The sequence below is a fragment of the Amblyomma maculatum genome, chromosome 5 (assembly GCF_055883805.1).
Source record: "Amblyomma maculatum isolate TAMU_Amacu chromosome 5, ASM5588380v1, whole genome shotgun sequence".
NCBI lineage: Eukaryota > Metazoa > Arthropoda > Arachnida > Ixodida > Ixodidae > Amblyomma > Amblyomma maculatum.
The window spans coordinates 137,619,416-137,635,997 of NC_139348.1; the positions used below are offsets into that span (position 1 = coordinate 137,619,416).

Below are 16,582 nucleotides of genomic sequence, written 5' to 3' on the forward strand. Positions count from 1 at the left end.
TTCTGGAATCCGTGCCGAATTCGGGTGTCCACGCGCGCATTTCATTTGCGAAATTTACTGTGGTGGCAACACCGTATTTGTTTGTTTAGTCTATTCTGCCTGTTAAAAATCCATTTCATTGGGAGATTGCTCTCCTCTCTCTCTCTCTCTCTCTCTCTCTCTCTCTCTCTCTCTCTCTCTCTCTCTCTCTCCTATTAAAACGAGTTCTTATGTACGTCAACTTCTCTTCGTCCTCAGAGTTCCTTTAAATGCGCTTCAGGAAATCCGTCGGGAACTGCGCTTTGTGTTACTAGGAAAATCTCATTATCTTCGCGATCATTAACCTAATCTGTTGGCTTTATGCATGCCAGTAGCATGCGTTATGCGTCGCGCATGACAGGTTTAGCTGGGCGCAAGAACAAGCGAGCGAACAAGCGATAGATCTGGTGCTCGGCGTTTAACCGTAGTGCGCTAGGTGGCTAAAGTTCTTTGCGATGGCCGCAGCTGCAGTCACATTCGCCGTATCCAGAAGGGCAGAGCCAGAGGAGACAATGTACGGCCGCGCTTGGGACGCAGCGTCTGGAGGAGAAATCGCAGGCCAAAGCTGTTACTTGCCGACCTTCTCGAGCGAACGAATAATTCCACTGAGTAAATCAATCAAAGGAGCTATTAACAACTGCAATAACTGCGCGAAAAAATATTTCTACTGGCAACCTTCTCAGATATAGAGTCCTATATAATGGCTTGAAGGAAGGTCAACCACAATTACTGTTCCGTAAGTTTCGAAGAGCTAATTCACACAGCGAAGTGACGTTCCTTTTAAGTGATCGGAGTGATCCCTCCACGCGTATCTTTATTTCTTTCTTTTTTATTTTTTTAAAGCCACCCTTGCCGTCCGTCCTCGCCAGAGCTGTTCTGCCCCGAATGTCGTCTCCCCCAGGGTGGCGTCGGAATGTGGAACGGTTCGCCTCTCCTTGTATGGGGCGTCGCCTCAAGAGGAAGCCGCGCGCTTTGTCGGGGGGGTGATAAACAGTTCCTCCGGATGCGGCTTCGTCCGGGAACGCGCGGTCGGCTCCCTCACTAGCTCCAACCGCTGCATCGACACCCGCGTATCGTGCGGCACCGTTGCATGCGGATAAAGCAAGTGCCACCGGCAACTCCCGCTATAGCTTCGTCTGGACTTACATTGAATGCTTTTCGTTTTCTGCCTTCTCGTTTCGTATGCGTAGATTTGGTTTTTATTTGCATAATTGCCGTCTTTTAAGGGACTTGGCAAAGGGTGGGTAATAAGATGCGTTATGATCGAAATAGCAGCTTCAGGTGACTTAATTCCTGTTGGGTGGACCCCGCCTAGGTGGCGCATTGATTAGGGCGCTCGGCTACTGTGCCCAAGGATGCGGGATCGAATCCCGGCTGCGGCGGCCGCTTTTCGATGGAGGCGAGAAGCAAGGCGTCCGTGTGCTGTGTGATGTCAGTGCACGTTAAAGAACCCCAGGTGGTCGAAATTTTCGGAATCCTCCACTACGCGTCGTGTCTCAGCCTGAGTAGATTTAGGACGTTAAACTCCAAACCAAACCAAACCAAACCTTTTAAGTGAATAATTCACTCTTTGATGAAAACATAGAAGAAACCTTTCTAGGTAGTGCATAATTCAATAGTAAAAAACAACTAAAAGAGATGTTGAACGTAGTAGGGATATTGGCAAAGCAAGCAGCTAGGACTCACCCGCAATGTCGTACTCGTTCACGGTTGTCTTTTCAGAGACTCTAAGAACTCCTTCGAAGACGCCGTTACATCTTACTTTTTTAGAATTATTTATCTTCATTAATATCTTTTGCACGCCTGGTGCGTATGTCTTTGATCCGTGGCACAGTGTTTCCCAAATATTCATCTTGCAATTCAACCTTACCGTCGTGCGTTGGTTCGACGGTACATTGTAAAGTATGCCAAGGCCCAAACTTGCCGTACGTGGCACCCCTCTAAAGAAGTGGAGAAAAATAGTGCAATATGAATTTACGGTTGACGTCATCTTGAAAGCATCTGGTTACACGGTCCTCTTTCATAGGGTTACCTTAATTGGTTGCATTGGTAAGCTTGGAAGGACAGCCGAAAGCCGACCCTTTCTCGGGCCCTGTGCAAGACGAATAATGGTGGATAGCGTTTGAAGATTCGAGCGGGTTCCAGAAGCTGGCTTCCGCGCAAGTCAGAATAGCGACTGCTTTTCTGTCGCGTAAACTTCACCCGGGGACCTTGAGTGAGGCGAATTCAAAAGGAAAAAAAGCTTCACCGCTATGGTTGCACCGCTATGCTGTCTCGGAGCGCGCACGCATACCTTCTGGCAGTGAGCCCAGACCGATTTCGGTGCAGTCTGCAAATCGCTCTGCAATGCTTCGTCCGTCTCGAACCGGAAATGGGAGGGCTTTGTGCTCTGGCCGCTTTTTTCGGCGTCTCGGGGCAGAGGTAGTAGGCTGACTTGACAAGGCGACATTCTTTCGTCCAGACAGGCTTGGATTGTGCGTCTTGGCAGCTATAGCTTTTGTATGGTGTGAAAGGCCGCAACAACCGGTGACTGACGAGGCGAACACTGTGATAAGTCCTGCTGGTCCCCACGTCATGCGCCTTTGGGCATTCTGTAACATGGGCGTTTTTAGTATGTGGCAAAAGCTTTGTCTGGCGAAATAACGCGGCGATGCAAATATTGTGACAGGGACAGAGTCGCGACCGAGAGCGGTTGGAGTCACAGGTAGGAAAACTGTAAAAAAGGAGGCTGGGATGGTTAAGCCACATAATGAAGTAGTACGACGAATACATTGGATAGAAGATGAAGTTTGGGTTCGTGGGAAAAGACCCAGAGGATGACCTAGGATAAAATCTCAATACGATGTGGAGAACGATATAAGGGTGAGAAAATGTCCAAAGGAAATGGGTTAATGATAGGGTGGACTGTAGAGGGCTCATCAAAAACAGCGACACCGTAAATAAAGAGGCGGGAGAATGAGTGAAGGAGCTAGTTGTGCACATTAGTGTGAATCGATGTAGAGACTGTAGCCGTCCGCTGTATAATCTCTGACATAAGAGGGGCGTTTTTTTTTTTTTTTTTTTTTTTTTTTTTTTTTTTTTTTTAAGTGTGGATTCTCAGTTATCGCTCTGAAAGATGCTATAGCGCTGGGGGCGTGGACAGTGACACCGCGATGATCTCAGGCCGCGCGCTTTCGCCCCAGCATCCGGGCGTGAATCCCGAGAACTCGAATCGATGGCCGAGGAGATCGAACCACTGAGAAGCGCTCGAGCCTGTGTTTACCCTTTCACCTCGTACTCGTAGAGACCTTCCACCCCCCTCTCTCTCTCTCTCTCGAATCGAGGAGGCCGACAGTGAAGGGGCCGCCGGCTTAGTTTCATTGGGGTTAGCCCCCACCGCTTCGAGGACGAAGGAGTAAAGGGGAGGGGGGGTCAGGATGGAATCATCTTTCGAAAGAGTTTTGGCTTCGCCGAGCGAAAGAAGCCCCCCGAAGAATGTGCCGTTTTGGCTTCTTCCTCCTCTTCGGAGCGCAGAAAAAAACCTCACCGCAGTCAGCAGCATCGCTTTCCCCCTGTCGCCTCTTCTTGAGCGAGGCCTTCACGTGTCTCTCCTCTGCCGGTTTTTCTTCGTCTTCACCCGAGTGTGTGTATGCGCGTAGAGTACAAGCGCGCGGCCTCTTGTGAAGATGAAGCCCAACGCAATCGGGGTCACCGTGCTCTCTCCCTCTCCCTCCTTCTGATCCTCGCTCTCTGTCGTGTTACGTCCGATCGAAATCGACTCCCCCGAAGATGAGGGGGGAGGTCGTCCACTTTCCTCGATTCGCGGCCACCCCACCACTGCGCGCACCTTTTACGTTCGATCACGTCCGCGAGGTCGACATCGTCTCTCCAGGCGAGGGCTTAAACGGCCAGGCGTCGCGACGACTTTCCGCGCACCATTTGCCGCTGTGCGCGGCCGTTCGTTTTTTTCTTTTGTCCGCTCAGTTCGCAAGAACGGCTCGGCTAGCAGCGCCGTTCCCTGTAACTACGAGCCGTTCTCTAGGCGGTGGTGGACGCGATGGATCATCAAACGCGCCGCTGTCTCCACCACTTCGTCGTAGTAGTCGGCGGCGGCAGGAAACATTGGCGTGAAGGTCGTCCCCGCGTGTTACGGGTCCAGCCGACGCGATCGACTTTGTGGGGCCACAGTCGATCAGCTGTAGCCCGAAATAGGAACGAGGCTCCGACAAGTGCTGCTTTTATTTACACGGCTCCAACGGTCCCTGTGCAGGCCGGTGCAGCGGTTCTGAGGGCACACACCGGGGAATGGGGTGGGAGCAGGAGACGCCATTCGTCTTGTTCGTGGCGGTTGTTTGCGCCCAGTTGTCCGTTCTTCTCGGTCCTTCCCTGACGGTGCCAGCAGCCGTCAGGGCCGCCGAGAATAGTTCGTCGGCGTCGAATAGCGGAACACCTCCGATCGCAAAGCTCCACCGTCCGTAAATGCGTTTAGCCGGTGACCCCGCACGTCAAAGCTAAATTTACCGGCCCACTGTCCGAGTTAAGATGGTATCTTGACCCCCATTACGCCATTGTTCTGTCTAAATGTGGTCACGAACAAAGCGTTGGTTATACTGCACGCCCGTAATTGCAGGTTAAAATAAATAGAAAATCGTTTCCTGCCCAGTCGGTGATCAAATGCTACAGCTATGCTGCGTCGGCTTTTCCGCACAGTTCGCCCAGTGCGTGCGTGTGTGGGTGTGGCGGGGGTTCACGATGGCACCCCTAGTCCAGGTTGCCAGTTCGTATCGAGCGCAGCTATATTAATGTCTGTCAATGTTTTTGTACGTAAAGTGATGTTAGAATTTCGCACCGTTATACAAACTGCACTTACCGACATACTTTTTGTATAATGTAAGAGAGTGTCGCTGCTAGAGGGACGCAGAAGGGTTCTCTGCAAACGCCCCCCCACCCCTATGCAACAGCCTGTGGTCATATTCTGTACTCATATTCATATTCTGTATTCATATTCAATATTCTGTACTGTGGTCATGTCACGTGGTCGCGTGGCGTCACAATCCACTGGCCAATGAGTATTTGGCCATTGGGTTGGAGATATCTGCAAACAGGTGACGCCGACATGTTTTTTTCCTCTCTCTAAATGTGGATACTAATGCTCACCCGTTAAGAGAGGGTAAGAGTTTGGGCGCTCTCTCCTCCATCTAGACGACAACCTTTTCTGCAGTGTCGCGTGTTGCGATAAATCAACTCGACGACTACAGCGACGCATGGCCTGGTCGCCAGCTGTCGCTGCTGCTGCAAAGAGCAAAATATCTTTCCTCTCTCATTAAGCTGGCCTTTCTGCACGGCGTCCCATCTTTACGCATTCTCGGCCTATGTGTGGCTATAGTCGGTACGTGACGCATCCACGGGAGCGCGCGTTCGGATATCGTCTCGATTCCAGAGCGATCAAGTTTCTCTCAGCTTGACTCTTGGCGGCCGCGCATCTGCCTGTTCCCATGCCGGCGACTGTGCATATGTTTAAGCCGCTCGTGGAAGCGGTGGTTCAAAGACCTCCGCGGTGTCTCCTCAGAGCGACTGTGCAGTGGTTCCTCGTGCAGCAGTTCGCGTCGGTTCTGCTACCGTCTCGCGGAGACTTCTGATGAAGAGCGATCTTTGTGCGAGGCGTCGGGGAATCACTTCTGTGTCACATCGTACCGGTTGCGGTGGTAGCGACGGTTGTGCACGCAGTTCTCCTAACTCTGTCCTTCTTAAAAACGACTTCGTTCTTGAAAGGGCGCTGGCTGTATTTCTTTCGATAATTTGAAGCACAGTCGTCATTGACTGGAATTTGTTTCTTCTCCACAGTACAGCCACTTCTGAAGCTTCGGTGTTGCCAAGCTATCTTGCTGGAACCAACGAACCTGTTTGCCGCAACTGACGTAGAGGTCGCTTATTGGTTTTTGCTTCATACAACTCACTCAGTCGTATTGGTCTTGGATTCAGAGTTAGTGTCATGTGTTTAAAGTTGGGCCATTTCTCGCTCATTTCATTGCCATTGGCTTTACTCTCATATGATGCCACTCTCGGCGGGTGGCACTGACGTCACGGGTAGCACCAGCAAACTTTGTGCCGGGACTGGGAGAATAATGAATCGGCGAAGGAACAGTCACGAAATGCGGTCTATGCAAACGGCTGAGCGCGGAGCGGTACATTTGATTTGCTTTACGCCCCGCCGGTATGGTGCATGTGGTTAGGGCGCTCGACTACTGTTCCCCAGGATGCGGGATCGAATCCCGGGCTCGGCGGCCGCCTTTCGATGGAGGCGAAAAGCAAGGCGCCCGTGTGCTGTGCGATGTCAGTGCATGGTTAAATAACCCCTGGTGGTCGAAATTTCCGGAATCCTGCACTACGGTGCCTCCCATAGCCTGAGTCGCTCTGGGACGTTAAATGCCATAAAGCGAAACCTAAACCGATTTGTTTTACTGACTTATTCTGTTCATAATGCACACATAACAGTGCACCGAATAGGATGTTTCCGAGCGGAGCTCTGAAAAGTCCCACGTGCCGGCTCTGCAACCTTGTAAAGTTTCTCGACCAAGGCGCTGTAAGGATGTACTGTTGTGGCCAGCTTTATCGCTGACCGCATACGGTACAGGCCCCGGATGAGCGCGGCGGAGGCGTGATGTTTTTTTCACTTCCGTTCGTCTTTTCTTTCCTTCTTTGCGGCGACCGCTTCAGTGGCCGCAGGAGATGGAGGGAAAGGAAGAGGGAGACAGCGTCGCAGTGTGCGGCTCCTTTACGACCGTCTCGGTATGCAGACGGAGTCCAGTGGCGGCGGCTACTGTTCATTCCGGGAAGCCGCTTTGGTTATCTTTTAGTTAGGTTACATTGTGAGTGGTTCTCTTGTGCTGGTTTTTGATGGTCGTTGCCTTTCTCACGCCTCTCGCTTGCGAGGCCGGCAGACGTCGTTCTCCTTCTCCGTGAGGGAGGTAGGCGATTGACGCGGACGGCTCGTGTGCACGTCGATCACATACGATTCCGCGAAGCAGCAGCGGTGCTGGCAGTTAATTGTGTGCAGAGGGTAAGAAGGGTGGCTGATGTGAGCCAATGAGGTCACGGGCCGCAGACGGCCTCCTAAGCTCGAGTCATGTTTCTTCCCAGTCGACAAAAAACTACAGAACTGTGTCAAAAATACGACAAAATATCCTGTAGTTCTGTCGTAACCATCAGATTTTTCTGTAGTTCTGTAGTACTTTTCTGTAGTATATTTCTGTTGTCTGTTGCTCTGTAGCACTTTTCTGTTGTAACCACAGAAATTTCTGATGTTACTACCGAATGTTGTGTTGTCACAACAGGTTTCCCGTCAAAAACCGCACAGAAATTCTGTCGTAACGTCAGAAAATTTTCTGTATTTTTTCCGACTGGGATTCCGTAACGTTAAAGAAAGGATAATAAACAAAATTACGCAGTGGCCGAATGCAGCTACGTAATTATATGCTGGTTGGCGCAGCCAGTCATGAAAACAGGAGGACGTAACCTTGAGAGGCAGGAAGAAAGCAGGATGGGTACCCGGGCGCAAAGCTAGCAATGGACATCAGCAGTGCGTGTAGTGTGAAGAAAATGCATCTGACTACCTGTTAGTGCGAGAGAGCGGGTTCGAAGAGGAGAGGGTGTCGGATGAGATTATAAAATCCGCAAGCATACGTCGGCCGCAGATGGCTCAGGAAAAAGCTAACGGGGGAAATATGTGTGAGAGGCCCTTCTCCTTACAGGTCTCGGGTCCGAGTATATTTGTCTCGGTCGGGCAGGGCACACTGGTCCCGCGCACACGCAACTTTTGTGCAAGCGCCAATGTGGCCATGGTGCGCTCCATCCATTCATCCCACGCAGGAGCGTCCGAGTTTTCTTCCGACGGCGACCCGCCTTTCCACTCTCCAGTGCCGTGAAAATATATTTGCCTATATATTTTGCTAGCCGTCAACGACCTAGCAGAAGGGCCGCTTTGGGCTATCGAATGTCGACATTCGCGTTTCCCGCTTTTGTTGTTGTTGTTGTGGCTGTAGGATTGATTGATTGAATGTCCTTTATTGAATGGTAAGGCTCATGGCCATGGATGGGGAGTAGACAGAATCTTCAATGTTTAGGTCGTCACTCAAATCATATTGCTCTAACCAGGCCGAGCCATACTTGGCAAATATTATCTGTGTGTTAGCATCAGTTTCCAGAAGGGAACGGTAGTTCAGGCGGTAGGGTTTAATCTCGGAGCGTCCAGTAGAAAAAGCAGGGCAATCCCACAGTGGATGAGATATGCCGCCGCGAGTTAGAGTCGTACAGTGGGGGCACGTAATCATTTTCTCTGTATACTGACGCCAGCGGGCCATAATACGTGGCGTGTAAGCCGCATGGGCAATGAGCTTATTCAAAACGACTTCTTGACTTCGGAAGAAGGAAAAGCAAATGCACGGGCCTGCTACTGGCTCTGTAGCTGAGCCACCTCCGCTGCCTCGTGCAGACAGAAGAGAAAATAGAGAAGAAAATGAAGATGGAGAGAAAGACGCGCGCCACAACAGCAGTCGTCCATCGCCCAAGCGGTGGCGGGTGCAATGACGGGCTACAACAGATAAAAATTCAGTGACAGGCTAGCCCCCGCCGTAAGTGGCGGTGACCTACCTGTCCCAGGCCCCATCAGGGGAGTACTTTTTTTTCCCGCTTTTGTCACACTGGCGCTTATGAGTACTTGCAGCGCTATGAACAGCACAAAAACAGGCAGAAGAAAGGACGGGAAACAGAGCCTGTGCCCCTCTTTTCTTCTGTGTTTTCCTGTTGTTTATAGCGCTGTTGGCACCTGTGAAGTTTGGTGAACTTTCGCGCCATTCGGTTTCCCGTACAGAGCGTACGGACCGAGGTTCGCGCCACATATGCCGTCGCCTCTCACGCGTCTTCTTGGCTTGCCTTTGACCTTGACGGAGTTCCGCTGGAAGCCGGATTTTGCACCTAGTCAAAGCATCCGCGGTCCTCGAATCTCCTTTCAAGGCGTAGGCAGTGCAACGACGGTGCCGCGAAAGACACGTGGTGGGCGAAACGAACTAACCGCGAGTACTTGGGCACAAAAGCAACCTCTTGCTCAGTTTGAACTGCCGCGCTCCTGGGGAAGCAACGAGGCAGTGTGCCCATAACGTGTTCTTGTTAAGAGCGTATTAGTAACTCCAGCCACATGTTAGAGCCGCGAAAGAACCTCCAGCGCTGCCGCTGACTAGTGATCCATGAGCGCCTCAAATGCCTCGAGCCTTCATGAATGCATAACTTAGGATGTTCATTTCATGTGTGTGTGCTGTGCCTCTGCATATTCTGCAAATCTATCGTCTTAAACACGAGAATTCAACATTCCAAGATCTTAAATTAGACACAGTCCTGGAGCTATGTCTTTCTGTCAGCAGGCCGGGCTCTGGCTCAGAATGTTTGCTTGTGCACACTTCTCCTACAGAAGGCCTAGATGTCATGGTGACGAATCAAAACATATTTCTTCGTAGGCATTAGATCGACCTCCTTGTGGGCCGTAGTGAAAAGCGCGCGGGGAATTTATAGAAAATTATTTACGATGCAGAAGAAAGAAAATTTGCGGTTTGAAGTGCCGCCTTGTTGATGCACTTGTGTTGGATGAAATTGAAACAGAAACGCATATCGACTCCCCCATCGGTCAAAAAGAAAAAAAAAAGGGGGGGAGGGATTGAAGTACTTCGGGTAGCCTGAGGTCCATCACAAGGGAAGATGAGACAGCGCACGTAGACACAGACACACACGTACACACAGACGTGTGTGTGTGCGTGTGGGGGGCACTGCTGCCGCGTGAAAAGCACTGCTCACCGCTCGCTACTGGAACGGTGGCGTCCCTGCTTTTTGGGGGCTTTTAACAACCGTACAGTGTCTGGCGCTTTCCTCTGTTCCTTTGTCCACGGCTGGTAGTTCGACCACCGCGCCCGGAAAGTGGCGGCTTGTCGCGCCGCGGAGGACTTTCTGAAGTCCGGGTCGTTGACCTTTTCTGCGCACAGCTCTCCTACCTGCCTCGCTGTTCCTCCTGAACTGGTGATCGTGTCGGTTTTCACTGCGTCCGAAATAAAACCGCCGGGTATGGAAGGTTTCAGGCGAATATCATCCGAGTCACCTCGAAGCCACTGTTTCTTCTCGGCATTTGTACGCAGAGCATGATATCGACTCGGGCAGTGTCAATGGTAATCGCGCACACCGGAGCCAGACGGCTTTGTTCACGAACCCCGCGACTTGGGGTGGTCCCGTGTGTCTAAGTTGGCTGCAAAATGTTGGTGCCGAGACCTGTGCTGGCCCGTCCCATTGCCCGGGACGTTGCTAATACGACGGACAGACGTCCACCAGGGAGGAGGAGGAAGATGAGGAGGAAAGGCAGGGAGGTTAACCGGTAAAGGAACTGGTTTGCTACCCTGCACTTGGGGAGAGGGGTAGATGGGTATAAAAGTTGTGGGTGAGAGAGGGATGGGTGATGACAGTACAGTTACATCACAGACATGTCACGTCACATATCACGTCCATCAGCCTCGTCATCGTAACTATAGCTGCGTAAAAGTCTCACTGTTCTTGTTGCGGAAACGTACTGTACAGAGCGAACATCCCCAGCGCAGTAACTGGGACGAAATAAAAATAAAAATACACGTCATTATCACCGAGCACAACGCTATGAAGATTCGGGAGGTAGAAAAGAGATCAGTGCACTATATAGAAAAGAACACGTCTAAATGAGATAGTAGGACTACTTAGCTAGGGGTGGGAGATTTGTATTGCACAAATGAACTAGTCTTGAATTGAACTTATTGGTGGGAATACATACTAATAATCGACAGCGCGAATAGACATGGTTGTTTGTTCGTCAATGTCTATTCGCGCTGCCGATTATGAATTTTCACAAGCGAGCCCGACATTGTTTGGTGATGCAGTGCGCGAGCGCGCGTCCACAGTGCGGCTTTACCCATTATCCACCATCGGTGGTGGCCAGCAGGGCAGCAGCGGCGGCCCTTCTGCATACGCTTGTGCCCGTAGGGTCGTCGACCTCTCGGCGGCGGCGTCCGATCCATTTCCGCCGTTGCCCACCTCGATCGTTTCACGGGCCGCCCCGCGGCCCACGCTTGTACCTTACCGAGGGACGAAGCCTCCTGCACCTATGCCCCTCCTGAGGGGTCAGTGTCTTGTTGCCCTGTCGGCAGCCTTATCTGAGCTTGGGGTGCAGGTGCGGGTGGCAATCCTTCCCTGCTTGCTTGTGAAGTCCTTACTGGCCGCGAAAGAGCTTTGCCGCCATCGTTGTGAGCGCGCGTTCCAGCACTTGATGTCGCGTTCACTAAGAAGGGTTGCAGTATATACCTGAAGTGTGGAGTGGGGGAAGTGGAACGCAAGGTGAATCTCTGTGAAAACACTAAACTGTACTTCCCTTGTATCTTTTTTTTCCGGAACGTCGCCTATAGCTCGAAAGCGCACACGTTGGTTCGCGACCGGTGCCGTCTTGTTAGTATATATTGTTTGTCTGTCTCATTTTGGTTCGTCGCTTTGGTAGTGCAGCGGTTTTCTGAGCAAAAAGGGTCGCGTATATACGTGCCGTGCATTCAATGTGCGCGGGCAATGTGAGAATGCCGATGGGTGACCTCTCCATCTGAAGCAATACGTGCAACCGATCGGGGCTCACTAGATGAATAAACACAGAAATAACTGAAGTTCAGTGCCACGCGTTCGGAGCGCGCATGACAAAACAGGTGTGCAGTGCCACTGGCGGGGATTATACCCAAAGGTGAAGCGCTTTTGTTTGAGAAGAAATTCCAAATCTTCGCCTGGATGTAACATCTACGAATTTAGTAAATTTCTATCGTGTTTATTCTCATAATGAATCACCCTCCCCTGCTGTGCCTTCCGAAAAAGCACATTTATCAATTCGCGTAATGGGCAGATTTTTCTTATGACTTCTAGTGTTCTAATAGGGAATTCATCAGGCGCCATTTTTTGAACCCCGACAGAATTACTATGCACTGTTATAATTTAGGAAATATTCATCTCACCGACGAAGTCTATGTCCCGTTTTTGTAGCATTTTTTTACCAGTATTTTTTCCCCGGCAATTTTACGCACCTTTTAAATTCGGAGATTTTCTAGGAAAATCATTAAACAAATAAGAAGCCAAATACTCTTACTGGATACTTCTGGTATCACTGACTAGTTAGTTTACATCGTTTCAAGAATGTCCAGTTCGCCGTTTGATCTCGACCAGCATCGGCACAACAGAGTATAGGCCCCTTCTCTGCACTTCAGCGTGGTAATAAAACCGTGCTGGGAGGAGGAACACACCGAGAACAACTTAAAATTTAAGGGATAGCTGTATATTCTCATTTGATTGCATAGGGGGAAAATGTGTTTTATAGCCCGCCTTGAATTACCTTGATAAAAGGAAACCGTTAGAATCATTTTTTTTTCTTCGTTTATCCTTTTCAATTTCTGTCTGTACACCTTCTGTGTGTCTCATCACGCTGTGTGCGCTTTCATCACGAATATGAACCGAGCTCGTCCGTCTGGCATCTCATCCGCTTTGCCGCGGAGGCAAAAGACTCTGAATGAATGCTGTGTTTGGTCTCTATTGCTGACTACTGCTTCTGGAGTAAATCATCTTGTAGCTTCTCCGCATACAACGTCGTGCTTGGACCAGTGAACCTATATAGCTGGCTGCTTATTAATCGCGCAATCAGTCGTTTATCGCGTTCATAACTTCATAATAAGGCTAATGTATTTAATACTTTGTTACTCTTGTGTGTGTGTGTGTGAATACGTTATTTACCACTTCTAAGCATATGCTGCTTGTTGGAGGTAATATAGACATTGACCGTGAAAAAATGCGCCAAGTAAAGAGGCGATTAGAACAAAATTTAACGCGGGTGTAAAATTTGATGTGCATGCATTTGTACCAAATGCGAGCAAATAATGCCAAGAACAAAATTAATATTAAAAAAAAACTTTCATTTCGTTATATCATTCAATACGGTCAGTTTTGGCTGTTGCCTGAACGCATTTACAAAAGGTCTTTCTCGCTACTTTGATATTTTGGTGTGTCCTCTCTATGGTCTCCATTGCGTGCGAAGGTCCCTGCCAATGCCTACGGTGCTCTGTTCGTTCAGACAGGTGAGGTGAAAGACGGCCTTGCGCCGTCAAGACTTCCAATATACTTGAGCGGCCGCCTTTGTTGTTCTTTACACTTTCCATCTGTTGAGGTTCCACGATGCATCCGGGGTGCGGTGAGACCGCTTGTCTTACTTCTGCTTCTTGCCCTGCATGAGCTGAGGCATGCCTGCTCGCCGAGCACGTAATGTCGTAACGTTAAGATCTGGGCTTCCCTGAATGTATTTCTAGGCTTCAGTGGCGCTTCCATATCTTCAGCCATATGCGCATCCTGTTGATGTACCAAATGCAGCAAGGCGCAATACAACAATCAAAATCGCGACATGCTGGGTTCGCTTTTCTTGTTCCTTCTAGCAAACCATGTGCTTTTCATACAAATACTACACCCTCTAGACGTGCACTGAAGGGTTTATGCGCGCACTTTTTGTTGCGCGCATTAAATCGTGCGCAGACCTAGCTCGCCGTATCCCTCCGCTAGGATGATGCGCGTACGTACAGTTATGGTTTATGAGGCGCCTCCAGCCTCCTCATCATGATCATCATTTTACGCAGGGTGCCCAGCGTGCGACCAGACAAATATTCCCACTCGCCATGCGAAACATGGCACTCTGGATTTCTATGGGATGTCTATGGGATTTCTGTGTGCGTAATGCTCAGCACCCCAGAAAACCGGCGATGGCCGCTGAATCACGCTTTGCTGCCTACGCACCGCGAAGCCCGCAAAGGAAGAAAACGAGAATAACTTTTCTCGCATGTTCCATTTCACGCTTCCTTCTCAATCCTCGCGCATTGCGCAAACGAGGTCATTGCCGGGGACGAGAGCAGAAAAGACAAAGCCTTCCCTCGCACGATATTGTTATTCGCGTGGCTTAACTCGGCGTAACGCGAGGCGCACCCCCTCGCCCACTACGAGTGCGCAATTACTGGAGCAAGGTAATTTATTCGCTAACGTAACGCCACGCCGACCGCTCCCTGAGGCAGTATGTACTCGATTTTCGAGGCGCCGAGGGCTTCGCACCTGTCTGGACTAGCCGGCCGTACGTGGCCATTGGGGGGGGGGGGGGGTGTCTCTGAGAAGCTTTCGCTTCACGCTCGCAATCCGCCGTCGTCGGTCGCGGCGCTAAAAATAGACTCGGGTAATTACTCCAGAGCTCGTACATATACACACACTAGCGCACGCCGACGTGCTTTATTACTTCACGGAAAAGCTAGCCGCCACTAAAGGAGGAGGAGGTAAGCTCGAAGTCGGCTGACCTTCGCGTTTCGGTTGCGTGAAATTTAGAGCGGCTACCGTTACCGCCGTCGTCTCGCCAACGGCCGCCGTGGAGCGGCGCTGCCTACCTACCCGAATCCAACTGCCTCTCTCATGAGAACGTCTTTTCGTTCTCCATGTGTTTTGCGTCTTGTCCCCTCTTCCTTCGTGCCGAGGGCGTAATGGCCGGCGCTTCGCTCGTTCGCTGCTCGCGTTCTGATTACCGCGCTCGAGAGCCTTTCTTCTTTCCGTACTCTTCGTCGCTTGTTTGGTTTGTTGATTGTTTGCTTCGCGCAGCGTTCTTGCTGCTGGGACGTCGTTCGCGTATGGATGCTTCTCAAGGTCATTTGGAAGCGAGTAATCGCGGGACTGGCTGGCGGTGCGACGAGGAATCTGTTACGGCCGCAGGACGCTGCGAACCAGTTGTGCTGTCGTATCAGTCTTCTTACACCCCACTCTGCTCCTCTATTTCGTTCTTGATTCTTTTCATTAATTCTTGTTGTTTCTACGTGCGGCTTGTCCTGCCTTGACCACGTGCGCTGGCTTCCTTAAGGAGGTTGACTTTTTCACTCCCGGTGCTTTTTCTTTTCGATGCCTGGTGTCACTGCTAGCGGACTGGAACAGTAACATTCCTCCGATGGGTATTTTTCAGCTCGAAGACTCCCTGTTTGGGTTCGTGTCCGGCGGCGTACGTCGTATCACGCTTTTCACCGCGGTTATCAGCAGTGTGTATCTGTACAGAATGCGCGCAGGTCATAAATATTCATAAAGCCGGTTAGGTGACCTTGGTGCCGGTTAGGCGAATGCATTTTGAGCACTGTCTGCCAGCCAGCTGTGTTGACGTGTCGAGTATCGCCGCAGATGGCTTGGGCAAACGTACTGGAAAGCGCAGTGCAGTTTGGGGGCATGATAGCTTGAAGAAGTTCCTTGGTGATTGTTGCAACAAAATCGACTTAGAGTGAAGAAGTACATGCTTTATCAAAAATGCGCAGTCCAGGGGGATTGCTTCTAAGCCGAATAGTGGAGTCCTCAACACTGAGGCAAGTCTTGAACGCCGGAAGTATGAGGACAAGAGGTCCTCTGACGTCCGAGGTTTTGAACGGAGAATACATAACGGCCAAACTATGGCTCTTGAGCCGGCCTTGTGAAAGGCCTGCAGCAAAGACTCGAAGCTCTGACGTGGAGTTTATCTGACTCGGCGCGTCTTAGGAGTCTAGGTGATGAACCAGCGTATAGACCGGACGCCAAGTTGCTTGCAGTCTGGTTCATTCTAGTTCAGAATTGTAATTTAGCCCAAATATTACAAGCCAGAAATACCCCCCCCCCCCCCCCCCCTGACAAAAAAAAATAAAGTTCGCGACCAGAACTTCTTGAAACAAATAATCCATCTCTGCGAATCAGCGCAAGTCTTGGAATAATAGAAAAAAAAGCACCGAGAGAATAAAAACAGTGAAGACAGAACCTGTCACCGTGAACCAATTCACTTTAAGAAACATTATTGCCCCATCATGAGCTTCGTGGTGATTCCACTTCTTGGGACTGGCTCTTTTTCGTTTTATTCAGTGCCATAGGCGTCTCCGAGTTGCGCTGTTGATCCCGTGAAAAACAACGCCTTTAAAAGCAGACTCTCACGTTGCGGCAGTCACTGACACGTTATACTGCGAGCCGCAGGACTGCCCATATTCAACGCGGAACTGCTTACCTCACGGACGCGCTTGGGCAACTTCGGGCTGCCCGTCGCTTCCTGCATTCGGTGCGGCGGAGGTGAAATCTCCAATACAGGCGTCTCCCCTTGTGTGCCGTAGCTTATCGCCGCGTCTTCGTGCATCGACGCGTCATCAATTCAGCCCACGTTGCGGAGATTCGTAAAATCGCGCCGCGAACGAGGCGGCCGCAATATCAACGAGGCGCGCACACGGTGGCGCTTCTGTTTTTAACAGGAGCCGGACAGAACGGCTTTTCGTTCCACCAGCATAACACACGCGATTCTCGGAGGAAAAGAAAATGTTCTAGCCTTCGAGTCCAGCCGAGCCATATATCCCAGAGGTCTCTATATTGGTGAGGACTTTTCTTTCGCTTGCGCATTGTCATTGGGACCTTGTCATTGTCATTTGTCATTGGGACCTTGTCATTTTCCTGGAGGCTCGTTGCGACTCTAGCAATCGGTGCACATGTG

General features: G+C 50.6%; 1 protein-coding gene across 2 annotated transcripts in view; it reads left to right on the plus strand.

The window, feature by feature from the left end:
* Positions 1 to 16,582, plus strand: part of sn (fascin domain-containing protein singed) — a 65,529-nt gene that overhangs the window by 25,732 nt on the left and 23,215 nt on the right. Inside the window, exon 1 of one of the 2 annotated variants that reach the window (XM_084604472.1) lies at positions 16,330 to 16,464. The exons of the other annotated variant lie outside the window; for it this stretch is intronic. The gene's annotated coding sequence lies outside the window, so the exon portion shown is untranslated. Of the gene's footprint in view, positions 1 to 16,329; positions 16,465 to 16,582 lie in introns of those variants that run through there. 2 annotated transcript variants of the gene reach the window in all.